Source organism: Pogoniulus pusillus, chromosome 18 (genome assembly GCF_015220805.1).
Source record: "Pogoniulus pusillus isolate bPogPus1 chromosome 18, bPogPus1.pri, whole genome shotgun sequence".
Lineage (NCBI taxonomy): Eukaryota > Metazoa > Chordata > Aves > Piciformes > Lybiidae > Pogoniulus > Pogoniulus pusillus.
This window is the reverse complement of record NC_087281.1, coordinates 8,761,847-8,774,973: the sequence shown is the minus strand read 5'-3', so window position 1 is coordinate 8,774,973 and position 13,127 is coordinate 8,761,847. Positions and strand designations below refer to the sequence as shown.

At 48.3% G+C, this 13,127-nt stretch overlaps 1 long non-coding RNA gene across 2 annotated transcripts; it reads left to right on the top strand.

The window, feature by feature from the left end:
• The first annotated feature begins 4,391 nt into the window (after positions 1-4,391).
• Positions 4,392-5,083, top strand: LOC135183289 (uncharacterized). 2 transcript variants are annotated; one of them, XR_010305486.1, is made up of 3 exons: positions 4,392-4,433; positions 4,719-4,850; positions 4,995-5,083. It is a non-coding gene; the product is annotated as an uncharacterized LOC135183289 (long non-coding RNA). The 2 variants fall into 2 exon arrangements; XR_010305485.1 differs by having other exon boundaries at positions 4,396-4,433; positions 4,657-4,850.
• The last annotated feature ends 8,044 nt before the right edge of the window (positions 5,084-13,127 follow it).

Here is a 13,127-nt window from a genome sequence, read left to right as displayed (position 1 = left end):
GTGGCCAGCAGGGCAAGGGAAGGGATTCTCCCCCTTTACTCTGCTCTCGTCAGACCCCACCTGGAGTCCTGTGTGCAGTTCTGGAGCACCCAACACAAGAAGGACATCAAACTGTTGGAGCAAGTCCAGAGGAGGCCACAAAGATGCTCAGAGGGCTGCAGGAGCTCTGCTATGAGGACAGGCTATGAGAGTGGGGAACTTCAACCTGGAGAGGAGAAGGCTTTGAGGAGACCTTGTAGTAGCCTTCTTGTATTTCAAGGGAGCCTACAGGAAGGCTGGGGAGTGACTATTTACAAGGTCTTGTAGAGGCAGGATGAGGAGTAATGGGTTTGAATGGGCAGAGGGGAGATTTAAACTGGATGTTAGGAAGAAGTTTTTTACAGTGAGGGTGGTGAGACACTGGCACAGATTGTCCAGGGACATTGTGGATCACAGAATCATAGAATGTGATTGAAGATTCTGTGATCCTGTGATCCACAACCTCCCTGAACGTGTTCAAGGCCAGGTTGGATGAGGCCTTGAGTGACCTCTTCTAGTGAAAGGTGTCCCTACCTATGGCTTGAGAGATTTGGGACCTTCCTGAAGAGTTCAGGACACATTCCACAAGACTGACAGCTCCATGAAACACAGGCCTTGTCCTCAGCCTCTGCCCAAGAGTTTTGGCAGTCCTAAAATTTACACTGGCCTCTGGCCACCTCTTTAGCCAGTGAGAATCATAGAATCATAGAATCAACCAGGTTGGAAGAGACCTCCAAGATCATCCAGTCCAACCTAGCACCCAGCCCTAGCCACTCAACTAGACCATGGCACTAAGTGCCTCATCCAGGCTTTTCTTGAAGACCCCCAGGGACAGTGACTCCACCACCTCCCTGGGCAGCCCATTCCAATGCCAATCACTCTCTCTGTGAAGAACTTCTTCCTAATATCCAGCCTATACCTACCCTGGCACAACTTGAGACTGTGTCCCCTTGTTCTGTTGCTGGTTGCCTGGCAGAAGAGGCCACCCCCCACCTGGCTACAACCTCCCTTCAGGTAGTTGTAGACAGTAATAAGATCACCCCTGAGCCTCCTCTTCTCCAGGCTTCACACCCCCAGCTCCCTCAGCCTCTCCTCATAGGATTTGTGCTCCAGGCCCCTCACCAGCTTCATTGCCCTTCTCTGGACATGTTCCAGCACCTCAACATCTCTCTTGAATTGAGGGGCCCAGAACTGGACACAGTACTCAAGGTGTGGCCTGACCAGTGCTGAGCACAGGGGCAGAATAACCTCCCTTGTCCTACTGGCCACACTGTTCCTGATGCAGGCCAGGATGCCATTGGCTCTCTTGGCCACCTGGGCACACTGCTGGCTCAAAGAAGAAGATGCCAGGGATGCACATCTCAGCCCGGATAGTGTGAGCCGTTGTGCTTATCATTCCCATTGTTCATTTGCTGCCAAGCAGGTGTTAGCTCAGGGAAAAAAAAACAACAACCCAGACATAAAAGCTGCATTCTGGATTGTTTGTTCCTAGTTAAAATGATCTGGGTCCCCGTGGGCATGTGTTGCCTTAATATTCTGGTGCTGAGAAGTGCCGCATTTTCCTAATGAGAGCTGTTGCAGAAAAGCAATTCCGACCTCAGATAAAAGAAGATTACACTTGCCACTCGAGTTCTGGGATTGAAACAACTGATTTTATTTGTTTTCATTTCATTTTCTTTGTCAGCTGCTGCCAAACCTCCGTGCAACGTTCTTCAGAGACGTTAATTGCGTTTTGTGTGGTGTGGCTCCCCCTAAGAAATGACAAATGTTTTCACTCACAAATTGGATGTCTCTTCTCATTTAAACCCCAACAAGGAAAAGCTAATTTAAGAATGGTGGAGCCGTTGTTCCAGCGAGGGCCCTGATGTGTGATAGGAGCTGGCAGGTAGATTTAGGGACACGGAACAATAAACTCTGTGTTTGGAATGTAGGTCTATAAGATCTACAGGAATAGTGTGGCCAGCAGGGTGAGGGAGGTTATTCTTCTTCAGCACTGGTCAGGGCACACCTTGAGTGCTGTGTCCAGTTCTGGGCTCCCTCTCTGGAGACCCTCAAAACCTGCCTGGATGCATTCCTGTGTGGACTACCCTGAATGATCCTGCTTTTGGCAGAGGGGTTAAACTCAATGACCTCAGCATGTCCCTTCCAGCCTCTAATATTCTCTGATTCTGATGAATCATAGAATCAACCAGGTTGGAAGAGACCTCCAAGATCATCCAGTCCAACCTAGCACCCAGCCCTATCCAATCAACTAGACCATGGCACCAAGTGCCTCATCCAGTCTTTTCTTGAAGACCTCCAGGCACAGTGCCTCCACCACCTCCCTGGGCAGCCCATTCCAATGCCAATCACTCTCTCTGTGAAGAACTTCCTCCTAACATCCAGCCTAGACCTACCCTGGCATAACTTGACACTGTGTCCCCTTGTTCTGTTGCTGGTTGCCTGGCAGAAGAGACCAACCCCACTTGGCTACAACCTCCCTTCAGGTAGTTGTAGACAGCAATGAGGTTTGCCCTGAGCCTCCTCTTCTCCAGGCTGCACACCCCCAGCTCCCTCAGCCTCTCCTCATAGGGTTTGTGCTCCAGGCCCCTCATCAGCTTTGTCGCCCTTCTCTGGACACCTTCCAGCACCTCAACATCTTTCTTGAATTGAGAGGCCCAGAACTGGACACAGGACTCAAGGTGTGGCCTGACCAGTGCTGAGTACAGGGGAAGAATAACCTCCCTTGTCCTGCTGGCCACACTGTTCCTGATGCAGGCCAGGATGCCATTGGCTCTCTTGGCCACCTGGGCACACTGCTGGCTCATCTTCAGTCTACTATCTACCAGTACCCCCAGGTCCCTTTCCTCCTGGCTGCTCTCAGCCACTCTGTCCCAAGCCTATAGCGCTGCTTGGGGTTGTTGTGGCCAAAGTGCAGAACCCTGCACTTGGCCTTGTTAAATCTCCTCCCATTGGCCTCTGCCCACCCATCCAGCCTGTCTAGGTCCCTCTGCAGGGCTCTCCTACCTTCCAGCAGATCAACACCTGCTCCTAGCTTGGTGTTACCTGCAAACTTACTGATGCTGGACTCAATCCCCTCATCCAGATCATCAATAAAGATATTGAACAGGACTGGGCCAAGCACTGGTCATTGGGGCACACCACTAGTGACAGCTGCCAACTGGATGTGGCACCATTCACCACCACTCTCTGGGCTCTGCCATCCAGCCAGTTCTTGGCCTATATCAGAGTGAATCTGTCTGAGAAAACAGCAGCTGAACCCAAGCCCACCTGATGGTTCAGTGTTGACTATGGAGCCTGGAAGCACATTGATTCTTTACAGAGAGGCTGGAGAGACAACGGAACAAGCTGCCCAGGGAGGTTGTGGATGCCCCCTCCCAGACTGGATGAGACCTTAAGGAACCTTGCCTAGTGGAAGCTGTCCCTGCCCATGGCAGGGAGTTGGAATGAGATGATCTATAAGGTGCCTTCCAACCTAATCCACGTTATGAATCTCTAAGTATGTTCTCACTTTCTGCAGAGCAGTTTTCCCTCTGTCGGCACGCACAGGTTGCAGGCAGCAGCCAAGACTGCAACATGTTCCTGCGCTCCATGTGACTGTGTAAGCCAGGAGGGCAACAGCTGTAACTGCTCACTGGCACATTTACATGGGAACCTGCTGATCTGCATTAGAAACTAGCTTGCCAGTGGGCAACAGAAGTTCCCTTGCTGTCTGCATCAGGCAGAAGCAGGCGTTCTGGGCGCATGCATGCCTGGAGTGGTGCAAGCTTGGGAACTGTGAGAAACAAGAATCAAATACAGCAAAACCACACACACACAAAAGTGGCATTTTGATGAGCTCTAAGTTCACATAGCTATCAACATCTGCTGAATTTCTTCCTCCAAATCTGGGCATTTTTCTTTTGTATGCCAGAGCCTCTGCCTGGGTAGAGTGTGCACAAAGGCATCAGGCATCCAGCACTGTCTGGGATCTGAGTCCTCTGGAAACTGCAAAAGGGGTTTTACTGGAATTCTTCAGAAGATGTGTAGCACATCACAGACTAAGGCAGACTTGAAAAGTCTAACAATGCAGACAGTGAGAGGAGTGTGCCCAGAAGTGATAACGACCCCAAGGGTGAGTTTTGCTTTGTAGTAACTGCTGAAGTTGAACGAGGTACAGAGATCCCAAGTAATTCCTACAGCTCCAGGTGTAGGTGAATGGGAAAACAAAGCTTTCCATCTTCCCCTTCCCCACCCCACACTGCATTTGCCCCTAAACCCAGAGCACCTGGGTTCTGTTGGAGTCTCCTCCCACCCCAGGTGTGATCACTTTGCACTCCCTGCCCACTCCCCTTTATAATCAGCTCCAGGAACAGCAGAAGCCCAAGTTTGCCCAACTGGGCAGAGGGATCCTCCTCCTCCTCCTGTCACCACAGGTAAGTCCCTGTGGTGTGCACCGGGTGAGTGGGAGTGGGATCCAAAAAGGCCGGGGGGCCTCGCTGGCCCCCCGGTCAGCTAGGCTAGGACCATGCTCAATGATTGCTGTAACGTGGTTCACGGGTGCTGGTTGTAGTTCCTCTTGTTATCTGTTTCTTTGTGTTCATCTGTGATGAGCTTAAGCACAATGAAGCTATTCAGGCTCTGTGCTGACATCCATAGAATGTGATAAAGCCCCACCAAGCCCTACTTGCTGGAGCTCAAGAATGCTGTGGTTTCACCAGTTGCTCTCTTTTGGCTTTGGAACGACGTGGAGCCCACTGACTTTCTCATTCAGAGGGAGACAGACCTCATCCAGCTGGGGCTCAACTGAACCATGGGAGACCCAGGCTCACAGGAGGGACAAACCTACTCAGGTCGGTACAAACCCTTCAGGGCAGGCTGGGGGTGGAACAATCTTTAGACAGGAGCTTTTCTTACTTCCAACAAGCAACAAAAAGCCCGAGATAAATTCTGTGATAAAAATGGCTTTAACTTGACTTTATCTCGTCCATTATCAGGCATTATTCAAGGGCTGCATCTGCTGAACGTTCCTCTTGATGAAGAGCCTTACCCAAGCCTTCCTGGCTAGTCTGAAAGGCTGCATTTGGAGTCATGGAATCAACCAGGCTGGAAGAGACCTCCAAGATCATCCAGTCCAACCCATCACCCGGCCCCATCCAATCAACTAGACCATGGCACTAAGTGCCTCATCCAGTCTCCTCTTGAAGACCCCCAGGGATGGTGCCTCCACCACCTCCCTGGGCAGCCCATTCCAATGGGAAATCACTCTCTCTGTGAAGTTCTTCCTAACATCCAGCCTATACCTACCCTGGCACAACTTGAGACTGTGTCCCCTTGTTCTATTGCTGGTTGCCTGGGAGAAGAGGCCACCTCCCACCTGGCTACAATGCCCCTTCAGGTAGTTGTAGACAGTAATAAGATCACCCCTGAGCCTCCTCTTCTCCAGGCTAAACAGGCCCAGCTCCTTCAGCCTCTCCTCATAGGATTTGTGCTCCAGGCCCCTCACCAGCTTCATTGCCCTTCTCTGGACACCTTCCAGCACCTCAACATCTCTCTTGAATTGAGGGGCCCAGAACTGGACACAGTACTCAAGGTGTGGCCTGACCAGTGCTGAGTACAGGGGCAGAATAACCTCCCTTGTCCTACTGGCCACACTGTTCCTGATGCAGGCCAGGATGCCATTGGCTCTCTTGGCCACCTTATTGTATTTCTTTCTTTTGAAGTACCTTGAGTAAGAGTGAGGCATAACAACCACGTCTGAAAACTGCTACATCCATTAATGACAGCTGCTGCACCTGTAGTAATTATCCCTACCACCAAAGGAAGCTAAGATTTATCTAAGTATCTGCAAACACTTCATGAGCATTATTTCACTAAGTCTCATTGATTCTGTTTACAGATGTATCCAGTGTCAGTTAATTGTTTTGTGAAACTACTACAGGGGAAATGAGATGCAACAAACCTGCTGGAAGCCTTTTTTGTCTTCAACCTTCCCTAGCTACCTCATCTTTCAGATAAAACCTTTAGGACTATAGGTGAAGACTCAACTGCTCTGCAAAGCACCAGTCTCAGGAACCAAATCATAGAATCAACCAGGTTGGAAGAGACCTCCAAGATCATCCGGTCCAACCTATCACCCAGCCCTATCCAGTCAACTAGACCATGTTTCTGTAGCCCTTGGGTCAGTAGACTCCTACAGCTTGAACTCTCAAAACAGTCTCAGCAGCCAAAGTCATGGCCAGACCTGATAGACCCAAGTTGAGCTAAAGCAGCTAAGCTCATAGAGATTTTCCAGTCAACACTTCAGTGTCCTTGTTCCACATATATTTAGAGACATCATCACAGAGCAGGAGGCTTTGTGTCTGCATTCAACTACCTGACAATGAATGCAGCAACTCCATACAAGTGTCCTTTTAAACACCCTTTGGAATTGACTTTGAACTATCTCAAAGAACCAATAATCCTGAGGTGGCTTCAGTGATAACTGCAGTGGATGTGGAGTAGTGATGCACAGGCTACCAAGGGCGAGAAACAGCATTTAAACCCTAAAGATCATTATAGCTTCTCATTTCCTAGAAGCAGTTGAAAATCAGCTCCTCTAGCTGCTTACCAACAAGCTCTTACAGCCCTTTAAAGGCATCCAACGAGTTTTAACTAATTCTTCATAGGGGAGTTCTCCTATTTTGCAAGTTGTCTGCCATTCCTTTCCAAGATGTGTTTTAGTTGCATATGTTTTTTTCACTTGGCTCCAATTAATATCACATTTGTTCAGAAAAGGAAAGCCATGCAGTATTCAGGGGGGAAAAGGTTTCCATTTTATTTCTGCCTCAAATGTGGTTACTGCAAGATGCTGACTAAAGCAGAAACACATGTCAACACAGGGCAAACTTTTTGAACCCTATGAACTTCAACACAAATATTAACACAAGGCTAAGTGCATTTTGATTCTACCAAAATGATCTGGTTTTCACAAAAGAGTGGGCTTGTAGCAGCACTGAGCCACTATGATTTCTATCAGAGGTCCCTGGAACCTGATGCTGAATGAAGTTGCACATTTTTTCCCTCTCCTTAAAGTTATCTTGACACCTTGCTCATGGAGACTCTTCTTTTGGGAAAACAAAGCTTTTGTTTTTGGTTGTTTTTTTTTTCCCCATCTTCACATAATTTCAAGCTATGATATGGAGATGGGGGTGTTACTCTCGTGTTCAGGCTTGTGAGGAGAGTCTGATTTTGCAGCAAAAGGATGCTGTTGCCCAGGGAGGTGTTCTTCTTTATATACTTCTCAGCAAGCCTAGGAGTGAAGTAGACATCACCATTGTTTTCTTTTCACAGCCTATAATCTAATTTCTCCCACTAAAACATTCTTATCATTCCAGTTTGCCTCCAACTAGCACAAACAGGAAGTTCAAAGTTTAAAGCAGCCCAAATCCCTTTGTTTTGACTTGTGCCAAGCATAGCATAGACACTTGCAGATAAAAAATGGCCTGCTATAGTGGAAATTAGTCACCAGGCACCTTGTGCCAGCAATTGCCCAGAAGGCCTGGGGGCAGGGCCCCCACACTGTGAAGTCTTTCTGCACGTTCAGCTCATGACATGAGCGAGTGCTAAGATCTCCCCTATTTATTTTCTAATGCCTTTGTGCAATAGGCATTGCAGCAGGAAAGCTGATTCCCAGGGCAGATGATTCTGGCTGCCTGCATCCCTCAGGGCACACCTCCTCAGGCACTAAAAGCACACACTGTCTCTCAGCACAGCCTATGGACTGTAAGCTGGATTCTGGCAATTTTAGCTGTGCTAAGTAGCATCTTCCTCCATAAGTGGTCCTACTGTAATCAGAGGACTAAGTTCCTACCTGAGTGAGGAAGTCAGGCAACATCTGGTCCTTAAGAACTGAGAGTTAAAAGTCTAGCAAGCAAGCTGATTTCCATAAAAATGGAAATGAGCCAGAGAGGGGAGAACCACATCTGAGTGCAAATGCAAGCAATTAGCTCCAAGCCATTACTGTAATGGCTAGAAAGCTTGGGTGTTTCTTTTTCCCCCCTTTATTATCATTACTGAAATGCATTAGCTATATCTCTTTTAAAACTGTAAACACCCCCAGCACAACCCCATCTATCTGCCAGAGCATGAAGTAACCCCATGTGATGGTTTGGGTGTTCCTCACCCCCCCACACACTTTAGAAATCACCTAGACTAGACTCAGCCAGCTCTGGGAATATAAATTAAACTATTTATTTACAGCTAGCACAAGATACAAGCAGATATTTACAGTATATACAGTTATAGACAGAAATAGACAAGGGAAAAGGTAACACAGAAACACAACAGCCCTCCCAGAAACCTGAGTCCCCAGGAGGGGCTCTCAACCACCCCTGCACCTTCTCCCTGCCCCTCTCAACTTTACCCCAGTCCTAAAGAAGAATAGAGGTTCAGCCAAGAGGTTAAGAAGCAAAGGTGAGGGGAAGGTGAGGTTAGGGAGCTGCAGCTCAGTCAGTGCCCAGCCAGAAAGTGAGACAAAATGGCCAGAGAGTTATCTAATGTTTTCCTTTCTTCTTCAGCAAGGCTCTGAGGGGAGCAGACATCAGCACTGTTTTCCTTTCACAGCCTATGATCTAGTTCTTCTCACCAAAACATTCTAGCCTGCTTCACACTAGCACACCCCATTTTAGTGGTGCATGCAGAGGAGTCTGTCCAGGCTCTTAAGCAGTACAGAGGAATATGAATGAAGGCATTACCAGGCAACACTTGAGAAAGGCAGCTGTGATTGGGTAGCAACACAAAAACCTGCTCAAACTGAAAGCTGGACTTTGAGAAAAAAACTCTTGGCACTACCTGTATTCCCAGCCTCGACCTGTGCTGGTGTCCCTGTTCCCCAGTGTGCTGCTTTCCTGCCCTTCCTCAGCAGGCCCTTCTGAGGATGCCTAGGCTGGGTGCAGGGCTCAAGGTCCCGTCGTAACGCACAGCAGCACTAGGGAGTTTCAGAGCCCTGGTGGTGTGGGGACTGGAAGTGGAGTGCGATGGAAGTCGTCTAGCGGTCTCGGGATACCCTTGGACAGCCTCCAGTTTTTGCTCAAAGAGAATTAGAATTCCCATCTCTTCCATTCATCTAATCTTGCTGCATTGGCAATTGCATAGTTAAATAGATGGTAAATAATGCCAGTGTTTCTGTGTAAAATGGGCTTGCTTTGGCTCAGGCTGGGGGTAGCTAGAGAGCTTCTCCCACTTGTGAGTGCAAATGGGTTGACTTTTCACAGTATCACCAAGGTTGGAAGAGACCTCACAGATCATCAAGTCCAACCCTTTACCACAGAGCTCAAGGCTAGACCATGGCACCAAGTGCCACGTCCAATCCTGCCTTGAACAGCTCCAGGGACGGCGACTCCACCACCTCCCCGGGCAGCCCATTCCAGTGTCCAATGACTCTCTCAGTGAAGAACTTTCTCCTCACCTCCAGCCTAAATTTCCCCTGGCGCAGCGTGGCTTGGGTTTGTGGTGATACTGACCCTGGGCTGGGTGGAGAAGGGAAGGATTGTGGGGACTGATGCTATGAAGGGGGCCCTGTTATGACCAGGATTGTCAAGCATGGAGAAGACTAACGGGGTCTGCACAGGTAGTTGAACAAAGACGTGTTTTGTGGATGTTTTCCCTGAGGAAGGTGAAGAGGCTCCCTGCGGACTTGCCAGCCGCTGTAGGTGAGTCTCTGCGTGCCTGCCGGCTCTGCCTGGCTCTGGGTGCTGCCCACAGCTGACTGCGTGTCAGCTGCGTGTCCAAGCAGGCATCCCCCTGCCTGCTCATGTTAGAGTGCGTTTGTCCTCGGAGGGAGTGAGTTCATCACCCGCATGGGAGTGCACAGCCCGCAGCGGGTTGCATGCATAATGCAGGTCGCTCCCCTTGCCTGGGGCTTGAACTCGCAGTGCACGCACCGACTCCAGAGACAGCAGTGCGCAGCGCAGACGCCGAGCAGAGAGGGCTTGGCTCTCCTTTGCTAGCGAAGCTGAAATCCAAGCTAAACGTCTAGAAAGTCTGCCCAGAGCACACCTGAAGGCAGAAAACGCCAAAGGTGTGAGTAAGCATCAGAGGTACTGTAGTAGTTCCCTTTCCACTGTTAGGATCCTTTTAAAGAATCATTTCTGGTGGGTTGGTTACTATGAACTGAATACAGATCTATACACTGGAGAGTGCCCCTGTTCTCTGCACTGGTTAGACCACACCTTGAGTACTGTGTTCAGTTCTGGGCCCCCCAGTTTAGAAGGGACATTGAGATGCTTGAGCGTGTCCAGAGAAGGGCGACGAGGCTGGGGAGAGGCCTTGAGCACAGCCCTACGAGGAGAGGCTGAGGGAGCTGGGATTGGTTAGCCTGGAGAAGAGGAGGCTCAGGGGAGACCTTATTGCTGTCTACAACTACCTGAGGGGTGGTTGTGGCCAGGAGGAGGTTGCTCTCTTCTCTCAGGTGGCCAGCACCAGAACAAGAGGACACAGCCTCAAGCTATGCCAGGGGAAATTTAGGCTGGAGGTGAGGAGAAAGTTCTTCACTGAGAGAGTCATTGGACACTGGAATGGGCTGCCTGGGGAGGTGGTGGAGTTGCCATCCCTGGAGCTGTTCAAGGCAGGATTGGACGTGGCACTTGGTGCCATGGTCTAGCCTTGAGCTCTGTGTTAAAGGGTTGGACTTGATGATCTATGAGGTCTCTTCCAACCTTGGTGATACTGTGATTGATTTTTACTCATACAAAGGTTCTTTTTGCTACCTTAAAAGTGCAAGGGAGCCACAAAATAACAATAAATTGCATTTTTTAGCTATGTGAAGTTCACTTTGTGATGACAAAGCGATGAAAATTTGCTTGAGTGCAAAATGAACCTCAAAAATGTGGGTTTACTCAATTACAAATTGCTGTTCTTCTCTTAACCTCTGCCATCTTCTCTCAGAGATCTGGCTCCACGCTTTCTCAGTGCTCAGAAATGGTTCTACCCACACATATGATAAATAAGTACAGTATGATGGGTTGCAGCTTGGGCTTTGAACTGGTTTGATGAGGCAGTGAACACAACGCCTAGCTCAGGGCTCCTTATGTTTCAATCTGACAGGACTTTTAATGAGAAATTATCAGCACAAAAGGTACTGCAGAAGATTTCTAAGCCGGCCAGCGATGCACGGAGATTGCCTCACTTCCTCTCTCTTGTTTCTTGATGAAACTCTCATTTTTTCCCCCCATTAGAATGTTTTTCATTATTGCACAGCGTTTCCCTCATTTCCTCTGTGCAGTCCTTCTGTTACGCTTCAGCTATATATAAAGAAAAGTCTTAAAGCATTTTGACAGCCAGACAAAAAGCTCTTCTGCCTCGGTTGTTTGATGAAGTTTGCATACAACAAGGTGTTTAAGCCCTAGTATAATGTTTGGGTTGTTTTCTATTCATGGAAGTGGAAACCTTTCCTATAACTTTGTTTCTGCCTATGTTTGCTTTCTTTTTACCCAGGAAATTTTCTTTGCCATATCTCCCCTTGGGTCAGCTTTCCCATTAGAATCTGCTCCAAGCACCACTCTTAGTGTTTCCACTTGTAGCCTCAGAGACTGTAAGCAAAAGGTGGTGAAACCAGCAGAAGAATGGATATCAAAAACCCATCACTATCATTAGTGATAACTGCTGTGAGGGAAGTGATCCTTCCGTGTCTACTCTGCACTGGTGAAACCTCACCTGGAGTACTGTAACCAGTTCTGGACCCTATTACAAGAGGGATATGGATGTGCTGGAAGGTGTCCAGAGAAGGACCATGAGGATGATCAGAGGGCTGGAGCACCTTTCTTATAAGGCAAACTGGGGGAGCTGGGGCTGTTCAGTATGGAGAGAAGGCTCCAAGGTGAACTTATTGTGACCTTTCAGTATATTAAGAAAGCTGGGGAGGGACTTTTTAGGCTGTCAGGTAGTGATAGGACTGGGGGGAATGGAACAAAGCTGGAAATGTGTAGATTCAGACTGGATGTTAGGAAGAAGTTCTTCACCACGAGGGTGGTGAGAGCCTGGAATGGATTGCCCAGGGAGGTGTTGGAAGCCCCATCCCTGGAGGTGTTTAAGACTTGTCTGGATGAGGCTCTAGACAGCCTGATGCAGTGTGAGGTGTGCCTGCCCATGGCAGGGGAGTTGGAACTAGATGATCCTTGTGGTCCCTTCCAACCCTGACTGACTCTATGATTTTATGATTCTGTATCTCAGCTCTTAACTGTACTTGAAGGAAGAGAGAAGGGGGGGGGGGGGGGGGGGGGGGGAAGTCCTAGGTTGTTTCCAGAGCTGTACCTCCTTTCCCATAACCTGCATGACAATTTGATGCCAAAGTTTCTATTGTCAGCTGCTCCTGAGAGGTTAAGAAGGAAGAAAAATTTCTTGAGGTTTCCAATTACAAATGTAATGATCTCCACAGAATAGAAAGCAGTATCTGTCTGTAATGCAGACAGGTTGAAAATGAAGATGTAGAAGAAAAATAATATAAATGAGATTGTGACACACAAATACAGAGATGCTTCTGACATCTATCCCCCAATGAATCCCTGTCATTACTTGCTGAAAAACTCAATTTATTTGTTTGAGGATGCAAAAAAGGAAAAAAAAACCCTCACCAAACTTCAAAACTCAGAAACAAAGAGCTATGTGGTTAAAGAAGGTTTTTGGAAAGCTGATACTTCCACATTGGAAATCAGCTAGACATCCATGTGGGTATCTAATAACATATGGCAGTTATTGGCTGGCATGAAAATGAATTATGAGGTTGCAGATATTACTGTTTTTGTCAGCTCTTGGGCCTGACTCCTATCTCTGTTGCCCTAGGCTCTTGTTCTTCATCTTCTTTAAGGCTGCCAAGAACGTGCCTCTCTTTGGGCAGTCAGACCATGTATCATCTTTCCTGGTTTTGTAATTGCAGGAAACATTTGGCCACTTCTGGAAGGAATATGCCATGCATAAGACTGGCAATTCCTTGTTTGGTCACCTGTGGTGTTTTTGGGCTCCTGTTTTAAGAACAAATACAATCAGCAGCCCTTTTCTCTCTACTAAATTAGCCTTACCCTATTGGTTTTCCTTCCCCTGAGTGGCAGGGAAAAAGGGGCTGACAGATAGGTCTCTGTGTACTGGCAACCTGG